This window comes from Halictus rubicundus, chromosome 3 (genome assembly GCF_050948215.1).
Source record: "Halictus rubicundus isolate RS-2024b chromosome 3, iyHalRubi1_principal, whole genome shotgun sequence".
Lineage (NCBI taxonomy): Eukaryota > Metazoa > Arthropoda > Insecta > Hymenoptera > Halictidae > Halictus > Halictus rubicundus.
This window is the reverse complement of record NC_135151.1, coordinates 2,416,650-2,426,158: the sequence shown is the minus strand read 5'-3', so window position 1 is coordinate 2,426,158 and position 9,509 is coordinate 2,416,650. Positions and strand designations below refer to the sequence as shown.

Sequence of the window (9,509 nt, the reverse complement as noted above, 5' to 3'; positions counted from 1 at the left end):
GACTGCAGATTTCTATGCGGAAATTTCATCTTGTCGACGGCTAACGGACGGATCGAAGAAGTGGGTCCGCACAAAAACCCTCAATCTAATCGCAAAGTACATATTTTATAATTGCACAATTGGAAATTGATTCTCGAAGGTGCTCCGTGTAAAGCTATTAGCCTTTATATTGCTCTTAATGTACAAGTTATTCATTTAATTGAACTGCTAGAACTTGGGTAATTAGACGATGTATTTGATACAACTCCACCGGTAGAACTTTCCAATTTCCCTACAGACTCGATGTTAGGGGTTGAAGATTAACCACCGCGGTGTGGCTAAGTTTCATATAGAACTGCCTGCGCGAATCACAGCATCAGGTCGCGAGAACATACAAAGCCATAACCGTAACCATTAATCTTCCACGTATCGTCCTACAGTCTGTAGAAAATGGAGGAGAACATGCACGTAGTACATGTCTACAAATTTCTGACACTCGAAGCAATTGAAGTAACAGCCAGGTACCTCTTCCGGAAATATGGACAAAAATTCTTATTAAAAAATCATTCTAGAGAAAGAGGTCCCACTGTAGAAAAATCGTGCAGCCTACGTTGACTGGAGAGTCTCTAAAAATTGAAGAGAGGAGAAAATCATTTTGTCCGCGGGACTGCTCCAAGACTGAGAGAGGAGGGTGACGAAGAAACGGACATCGACTACGACCGATTACGGTCGATTACCGGTCGTCCACTGGTACACGAAACCCGCTACCCGTCGACAAGGTCGAGCAACCTTGTCTTAACCCGGCTAGATCGTTGATATCCGTTGCCTCCCCTTCTCCCGAAACCGGACAAACTCGATCGGCCAACTTCTACATATTTTATCGCTCGACAGCTGTCCGAAGAGACCGTCGCGCGTCGTCGGGCAACATGTTCCCCGACGTAAAGACGTCCGTCGCCGTCGTCGGTTGCGACGACGCTGGTTCCCGAGAAGGCCCCGGACGTAGCACGATAACGAGAAGAAAATATGTATTGACCGTTTAGCGAACCGGCTCGATTCAACCTATCCCCGACATAGACCCGTCGCCTTTTTATCCCTGGCCGTTTGATTACAAAATTATACTGCGCGGCATCGACCAACCATAATAAACCACACTAATCTTCGCGCCATTACGCCGTACACAATGTTGCAAAACCTGTCGAATGTCTGACTTTAAGCTGCCTTACGAGGGACTCGATTTTTTGGAGATATTAGGGCCTGTCTTCGACGAATTTCTTCTGGTCTTGTTATTTTTCGAGAGTTCAAGTATTTTAGGGTTCACGTGCCTACGCTAGTGTAACTATTATCTGGATGTGTACATAGATTGCGCGCAGTAGGTTTGCTTTTTATTTATAATTTCATCGTAACGAGCTTTTGAAATAAATTTGAACTATAAACTCACATGTTCGCGATCATCGTCACGTATGTGTGACGATCACGATTTCGTGATTCATTTTATGCATGTTGTTTATTTATAAGTAGGCTGCGGATCTTTGTGCAAGAGACTGAAGTCAAGTCAATTTTAACAAGCTGAAAATAATAGAATGGCATTCTAAACTCATTTTAACATTTTGTCTATAATTCTAATGATATTCGGAGACCTTGTCACTAGTCGTACCTTTTTTCGGACTTTACAAGAGTTTAATAGAATATTACGTTTAATAGAATATTGTAACGAACGTGGTCGTTAAGTTTGCAGACTGTGAGGGTTTGTTGCACATCTACGTGAAAAGAAATTTTTCTATGGCAACACGAAGAGGAATCTGTGCATTTCAGCAGCATCTTGAGAACAGTCTCTTCGGTAAAAATTCTGAAAAATCCCTTTCGGAGCATTCGCTCGAGAAGAGGTTCGTTAAGGGTCTACAGGGTGCTCGATTCTCCATTAACGATTTACCGTGTAGCGGTGTACCTTATCATCGGTCTCAATTGACAGGATAAGAGGCTTCGCTGCGGCGTACTGTTCGCGAGAGAGTTCACGTTCCCGCGCTTTCTATTGACGCCACTCTCGGAATCCTCTTAAGGGGGCCGGCAGGCATTTGGCCTTGACTGTCACGCCAATTCTCGAACGGTCCTCGAACGGTCAGTAGGGAAAACTCATTGTGGAATGGTTAAAATTTTTTTTGTGGAACTACGTCGCGTCTACGAGATATCGGTAAAAAAGAATATATGCAATGCCGACTTGAGTAGTAGCAGAAGAGAGAAACGAAAATTGAGAGAGAAAGCTTGCGACTAGACATGGTTGCCACATATCATCGTTCGCCTCACTGTTGCCATGTCGTCAAACCCGTAAATGTACAAGCGTTTCGTGAAACTGATTCCTGCCTCATGAGCCCAATTCAGCCGACCAACACATGCTAACACATACATTGCCACGGGCGCGTAGATATACGCAGGACTTGTTGTCACATTACCTCTGCAGTTTTTCGCTAATATCTCTGAAATGAAACTCGAATGGCGGTCAGTGTATGCAAAAGCTAAGGAAATCATTTGATTTATATTAAATTGAATCAGTTTATTCTTAACATTATAATAATTTTATACATATTACCAGGACTTCTTGAAAATGAGCCGGAATTTACTTCCTGTCAGAAAGAAAATTATATTCAAATCTCATTTAAATGAAATTTAAAGCAACTCTTTTTATGCCACGAAGCGCATAAATGTAATAATATATTTATATTATTATATATATGTATATATATATATATATATATATATATATATATATATGTCTCATATTACGATATTATAAATTGTATATATATATAAATGTATATATCTTCTATGTCATGCCGTATTTGTTCTAGACTTCAAAAATTGGTGTGGCGCGACGGTAGCGTGCCAAGCTTTCACCCCGACGACCAGGGTTCAAATCCTGCCTACTAACGCATTTTTTAAAAATTTTATTATGTTTTATCATTATGTATTTATATTTTCAATCGATTAACACGCATAAAATTGCATTCTGAATTATAAATAGCATGTATTTATTTACTAACAACAAGATTATTTACTATTATTATATATTATTTATATAATAATTATATATTAAATTTTATAAATTTCCTGTGATTTTCCGGATTTCGAACAAGTTACTATTACGTTTGTGTGATGTGACATAAGTTCATCTACCTTTTCTTGAACAAATGCGGTCTTTTCTCCCTTATATGATATTATCCTTTCGAACGTTGACTGATACTGACATCCTGTCTGATCCGTAATTAGAATTGCGAGGTGATATTTTTTACTACTTTCCGATAATTTTCGGCGGCCTGCTATATTTTATTCCGCGCTTCTTCATTATGGACTTCAAGCTTCATGCATCAGTCATTTGTGTACCGAGGTCATTCCACGCGAAATCGGGCACATTTTCGAGTACTACTGTGGGATTTTGTTCAAATTTGAATATGTTGTAGTCTTTGGCGACCTATGAACAAATGTCAAAGGATTTCTCGATATCTTAAAAATTGTTGATTTTAAATAGACGTGTTAAAAAAAGGATCACCCTTTCTTCATTACATTATAAAGTCAGAAAAGTAAAACCATAAAAGTATCTACTAAAAATGTTTCTCCTTCGTAATGACCCCTTTAGAAGGATGGAGAATTGAACATTGGCTTCACAATGAGCTGGAAAAGGACGCGGGGTGTCCCCGTTTCAGGTAGGTGAGTGGTGCGCTCCGCAATACCTGCAGACTTCGTTTACGACTAGACATGTGCGGGCCGCCCGGTATTCGGGTTCGGGTCGGGTCGCAGAAAGTCGGGCGGTCTCGATTCGGGCTACCCGAGAGTTTCGGGCTGCCTGCTCGACTTCGTCGGGCGGGTTCGGAATGAATCGGACAAGTTCGAGCGAGCGAGTTATCGCGATACCTGAGATTCAACTCTGCGTTCTTATGAAATACATAATGGCAATAATGATACTTCTTTCATAGCTTAATTAACGTAATTTTTAATATACTTGGTTTTTTTCATAATTACCGTAGGTATAATTGGCAAACATATGCATAATCTTTATTTGTATGAAAAATTTAAGAGACAATATTTCTGGCATTCTGACGAATTTGTTCCTCCGAATGAACTTGCATATGTATCGATAATGTCGTTAAAATATCCTTACGAAATTACATACAACTAGAACGTATGAGAATATGGTAAATTATGACAATTTTTTACATTTTGTGCTGTTTTCTCTTAAATTTTTCACGTGTAACGTGCATTATTTCGAAATCATATATCATTGTTACCATTATGTATTTCATAAGAACGCAGAGTTGAATCTCAGGTATCGCGATAACTCGCTCGCCCGAACTTGTCCGATTCATTCCGAACCCGCCCGACGAAGTCGAGCAGGCTTCCCGAAACTCTCGGGTAGCCCGAAACGCTCGGGCCGCCCGATGTGTCATGAAGTATCGCGCGCCCGACTTTCTGCGACCCGACCCGACGATTCGGGCGCCCGACAATCGGGCGGCCCGCACATCCCTATTTACGACTAAATGACCCTTTTTTTACCTCGAGAACTATGGGTCATCCCTGTTGTAGTAATGTTTCGGCTTTTATTCAAATTTTAATATATGTAGTGTTTAGTGACCGAATCTCAAAGTATTTTTCGATCTCTTATAAATTGTTGATTTTACAGACATTTCAAAAAACGTGTCACCCTTTTTCCATTAAATTCTAAGACTAGAACTCCCAAATCGACGATATGACCTTCCAATAACGAATAAAATTTTTTTTATCTTTTATTCGTTATTTGAAATTTTTATTTAAACATATATATTGCAGACAGTACCTTGCAGACTGCAAAGCCGACAACATAAAATTCTGGTTTTGAAGTATATTTTATGAAACCCTAATTGTCAAGTAAATAATCACCACGTTCTCGTGGTTTTCATTGAGAAATGACACCTTTCTTGTAGAACATATTCAAGTCACATACAAACTCACATCTATACATAATCAATCAGAATTCTCCATTCTTCTGAAGGGTTCATTTTGAAGGGGAAATTTCAGGGAATGTGACCACATTTTTTCCAACATGTGAATCACTGGCTCATCATCGAAAAAAAAACGTAAAAAAAAATTTGTTTACACTTTCCTACACTATAAAGTTACTTGTCATGGTCGAAAACATTATTTTACAACAGCCGTATCCTTTCTAAATTAAACAAAAAGGAGTGTAGCTGAAGTGGAGAAACAGTTCCGGTGATAATAATTCGCAAGCGAAGCCCGTTCATCGACAATGTACGCAGAAATTGCAAACTTCGCCTGTAATTTCTAAAAATAGTCCTCAAGCTGCAAAAAAGAAATTATTGCTAAACCTCTTCTACTGTCACATGGACAACAACATATTTCATTCTAGTTAGTTACTGGAATATAACGGATATTTCGAAGCAACCTGGCGTTACGAGACGCGTAGCGACACGTACAAGGGTCAGAAACCTTTCCAAATTGCCGCTTCAATGTTGCAACGAGCAGTTCATAAATGATCAATTGTCTTTGCCAAACGTTCAATACATGTCTGTACAGAGCCCAAATTTCGAATTTCCACCTCATCGGGGAGTAATTAACAATATTCGGCAGCATGCCGCCGGTCGCGAGGCGTACGAAACAAGCCTGACGTTACGAGCCGCGTAGCGGCAAGTGCAAGGGTCAGAAACCTTTTCAAACTATCGCTTCAATATTGCAATGAGCAGTTTATAAATGGTCGATTGTGATTCCCAAAGGTTCAATACATGTCTGTACAGAGCCCAAATTTCGAATTTCTACCTCATCGGGGAGTAATTAACAATATTCGGCAGCATGCCGCCGGTCGCGAGGCGTACGAAACAAGCCTGACGTTACGAGCCGCGTAGCGGCAAGTGCAAGGGTCAGAAACCTTTTCAAACTATCGCTTCAATATAGCAATGAGCAGTTTATAAATGGTCAATTGTGATTCCCAAAGGTTCAATACATGTCTGTACAGAGCCCAAATTTCGAATTTCCACCTCATCGGGGAGTAATTAACAATATTCGGCAGCATGATGCCGGTCGCGAGGCGTACGAAACAAGCCTGACGTTACGAGCCGCGTAGCGGCAAGTGCAAGGGTCAGAAACCTTTTCAAACTATCGCTTCAATATTGCAATGAGCAGTTTATAAATGGTCGATTGTGATTCCCAAAGGTTCAATACATGTCTGTACAGAGCCCAAATTTCGAATTTCCACCTCATCGGGGAGTAATTAACAATATTCGGCAGCATGATGCCGGTCGCGAGGCGTACGAAACAAGCCTGACGTTACGAGCCGCGTAGCGGCAAGTGCAAGGGTCAGAAACCTTTTCAAACTATCGCTTCAATATAGCAATGAGCAGTTTATAAATGGTCAATTGTGATTCCCAAAGGTTCAATACATGTCTGTACAGAGCCCAAATTTCGAATTTCCACCTCATCGGGGAGTAATTAACAATATTCGGCAGCATGATGCCGGTCGCGAGGCGTACGAAACAAGCCTGACGTTACGAGCCGCGTAGCGGCAAGTGCAAGGGTCAGAAACCTTTTCAAACTATCGCTTCAATATAGCAATGAGCAGTTTATAAATGGTCGATTGTGATTCCCAAAGGTTCAATACATGTCTGTACAGAGCCCAAATTTCGAATTTCCACCTCATCGGGGAGTAATTAACAATATTCGGCAGCATGATGCCGGTCGCGAGGCGTACGAAACAAGCCTGACGTTACGAGCCGCGTAGCGGCAAGTGCAAGGGTCAGAAACCTTTTCAAACTATCGCTTCAATATTGCAATGAGCAGTTTATAAATGGTCGATTGTGATTCCCAAAGGTTCAATACATGTCTGTACAGAGCCCAAATTTCGAATTTCCACCTCATCGGGGAGTAATTAACAATATTCGGCAGCATGATGCCGGTCGCGAGGCGTACGAAACAAGCCTGACGTTACGAGCCGCGTAGTGGCAAGTGCAAGGGTCAGAAACCTTTTCAAACTATCGCTTCAATATTGCAATGAGCAGTTTATAAATGGTCGATTGTGATTCCCAAAGGTTCAATACATGTCTGTACAGAGCCCAAATTTCGAATTTCCACCTCATCGGGGAGTAATTAACAATATTCGGCAGCATGATGCCGGTCGCGAGGCGTACGAAACAAGCCTGACGTTACGAGCCGCGTAGCGGCAAGTGCAAGGGTCAGAAACCTTTTCAAACTATCGCTTCAATATAGCAATGAGCAGTTTATAAATGGTCGATTGTGATTCCCAAAGGTTCAATACATGTCTGTACAGAGCCCAAATTTCGAATTTCCACCTCATCGGGGAGTAATTAACAATATTCGGCAGCATGATGCCGGTCGCGAGGCGTACGAAACAAGCCTGACGTTACGAGCCGCGTAGCGGCAAGTGCAAGGGTCAGAAACCTTTTCAAACTATCGCTTCAATATTGCAATGAGCAGTTTATAAATGGTCGATTGTGATTCCCAAAGGTTCAATACATGTCTGTACAGAGCCCAAATTTCGAATTTCCACCTCATCGGGGAGTAATTAACAATATTCGGCAGCATGATGCCGGTCGCGAGGCGTACGAAACAAGCCTGACGTTACGAGCCGCGTAGTGGCAAGTGCAAGGGTCAGAAACCTTTTCAAACTATCGCTTCAATATTGCAATGAGCAGTTTATAAATGGTCGATTGTGATTCCCAAAGGTTCAATACATGTCTGTACAGAGCCCAAATTTCGAATTTCCACCTCATCGGGGAGTAATTAACAATATTCGGCAGCATGATGCCGGTCGCGAGGCGTACGAAACAAGCCTGACGTTACGAGCCGCGTAGCGGCAAGTGCAAGGGTCAGAAACCTTTTCAAACTATCGCTTCAATATTGCAATGAGCAGTTTATAAATGGTCGATTGTGATTCCCAAAGGTTCAATACATGTCTGTACAGAGCCCAAATTTCGAATTTCTACCTCATCGGGGAGTAATTAACAATATTTGGCAGCATGATGCCGGTCGCGAGGCGTGCGAAACAAGCCCGACGTTACGAGCCGCGTAGCGGCAAGTGCAAGGGTCAGAAACCTTTTCAAACTATCGCTTCAATATTGCAATGAGCAGTTTATAAATGGTCGATTGTGATTCCCAAAGGTTCAATACATGTCTGTACAGAGCCCAAATTTCGAATTTCCACCTCATCGGGGAGTAATTAACAATATTCGGCAGCATGATGCCGGTCGCGAGGCGTACGAAACAAGCCTGACGTTACGAGCCGCGTAGTGGCAAGTGCAAGGGTCAGAAACCTTTTCAAACTATCGCTTCAATATTGCAATGAGCAGTTTATAAATGGTCGATTGTGATTCCCAAAGGTTCAATACATGTCTGTACAGAGCCCAAATTTCGAATTTCCACCTCATCGGGGAGTAATTAACAATATTCGGCAGCATGATGCCGGTCGCGAGGCGTACGAAACAAGCCTGACGTTACGAGCCGCGTAGCGGCAAGTGCAAGGGTCAGAAACCTTTTCAAACTATCGCTTCAATATTGCAATGAGCAGTTTATAAATGGTCGATTGTGATTCCCAAAGGTTCAATACATGTCTGTACAGAGCCCAAATTTCGAATTTCCACCTCATCGGGGAGTAATTAACAATATTCGGCAGCATGATGCCGGTCGCGAGGCGTACGAAACAAGCCTGACGTTACGAGCCGCGTAGCGGCAAGTGCAAGGGTCAGAAACCTTTTCAAACTATCGCTTCAATATTGCAATGAGCAGTTTATAAATGGTCGATTGTGATTCCCAAAGGTTCAATACATGTCTGTACAGAGCCCAAATTTCGAATTTCCACCTCATCGGGGAGTAATTAACAATATTCGGCAGCATGATGCCGGTCGCGAGGCGTACGAAACAAGCCTGACGTTACGAGCCGCGTAGTGGCAAGTGCAAGGGTCAGAAACCTTTTCAAACTATCGCTTCAATATTGCAATGAGCAGTTTATAAATGGTCGATTGTGATTCCCAAAGGTTCAATACATGTCTGTACAGAGCCCAAATTTCGAATTTCCACCTCATCGGGGAGTAATTAACAATATTCGGCAGCATGATGCCGGTCGCGAGGCGTACGAAACAAGCCTGACGTTACGAGCCGCGTAGCGGCAAGTGCAAGGGTCAGAAACCTTTTCAAACTATCGCTTCAATATTGCAATGAGCAGTTTATAAATGGTCGATTGTGATTCCCAAAGGTTCAATACATGTCTGTACAGAGCCCAAATTTCGAATTTCTACCTCATCGGGGAGTAATTAACAATATTTGGCAGCATGATGCCGGTCGCGAGGCGTGCGAAACAAGCCCGACGTTACGAGCCGCGTAGCGGCAAGTGCAAGGGTCAGAAACCTTTTCAAACTATCGCTTCAATATTGCAATGAGCAGTTTATAAATGGTCGATTGTGATTCCCAAAGGTTCAATACATGTCTGTACAGAGCCCAAATTTCGAATTTCCACCTCATCGGGGAGTAATTAACAATAT

The 9,509-nt window shown here is 42.1% G+C and overlaps 1 protein-coding gene across 1 annotated transcript in view; it reads left to right on the top strand.

The window, feature by feature from the left end:
* Tdg (Thymine DNA glycosylase) overlaps positions 1 to 9,509 on the top strand; it is a 614,020-nt gene that overhangs the window by 47,302 nt on the left and 557,209 nt on the right. The gene's annotated exons all lie outside the window — the stretch shown is intronic.